This window comes from Budorcas taxicolor, chromosome 20 (genome assembly GCF_023091745.1).
Source record: "Budorcas taxicolor isolate Tak-1 chromosome 20, Takin1.1, whole genome shotgun sequence".
Classification (NCBI taxonomy): domain Eukaryota; kingdom Metazoa; phylum Chordata; class Mammalia; order Artiodactyla; family Bovidae; genus Budorcas; species Budorcas taxicolor.
Genome location: NC_068929.1, coordinates 52,936,235 through 52,937,179, shown reverse-complemented (window position 1 = coordinate 52,937,179; position 945 = coordinate 52,936,235). Strand labels below are relative to the sequence as shown.

At 37.2% G+C, this 945-nt stretch overlaps 1 non-coding gene across 1 annotated transcript; it reads right to left on the bottom strand.

The window, feature by feature from the left end:
- Positions 1-601: 601 nt before the first annotated feature.
- TRNAS-GGA (transfer RNA serine (anticodon GGA)) lies at positions 602-673 on the bottom strand. The gene has a single exon. It is a non-coding gene; the product is annotated as a tRNA-Ser (tRNA).
- Between the last annotated feature and the right edge of the window lie 272 nt (positions 674-945).

The window sequence follows — 945 nt, the reverse complement described above, 5'->3', positions numbered from 1 at the left end:
TGTCATTTATATTTCCTCTGAAGAGTCTTAGTATGACTTTATTTAGAAGGCTAAAGCAGTTATTTTAATAGGCTTCAAATTTATATTTTACCATTATTTTCCATTTACCGTTAGATTTTACCACTATTTTACCATGTAAACTATTGTTTCCATGTCATGTTTATTTAGAGCAGACTTTCAAAAGAGATGTCGTAAAAAACCTCATTAGAATTACAATAATATTTCAAAATATATTTATATTTGATTATAATAGCAAAGAATTGCATTTTTAAGTAATTTCTATTATTCAGATAATTAGCTTAATTTTAGGGAAAAATAGAAATATCTCAGTGAAGAAAATATCATCCATAAACCTATTAACTTCACAATTTTAAACTTCTCTGTATAATCCCATGGACATTTATTGATGTGCTACAGTCCATGGGGTCATGAAGAGCTGGGCATGGCTTAGCTACTGTGTGTGTGTGAGTGTGTGTGAAGTCGCTCAGTCGTGTCCTACTCTTTGCGACCCCATGGACTGTAGCCTACCAGGCTCCTCCCTCCATTGGATTCTCCAGGCAAGAGTGCTGGAGTGGGCTGCCATTTCCTTCTCCAGGGGATCTTCCCAACCCAGGGATCAAACCTGGGTCTCCTGCATTCCAGGCAGACGCTTTACCCTCTGAGCCACCAGGGAAGCCCAATGGGGTCATGAAGAGCTGGACATGGCTTAGCTACTGAACAACAACAAATATAACTATTGTATTGGTAATCTATTGAAATATAATAAATCACTCAAACTTAAAATCACCAAACTTAGAAGTTGTGGCTTAAAACAACTGTATATTATCTCACAGTATCTGTGGGTCAGGAATCCAGGAACAGCTATGCTGGGTGTTTGAGGTTCAGAATCTCCAAGGAAGATACTACCTAGGTATCAAGTGGTACTATAAGTTGTACTAAAGCTCA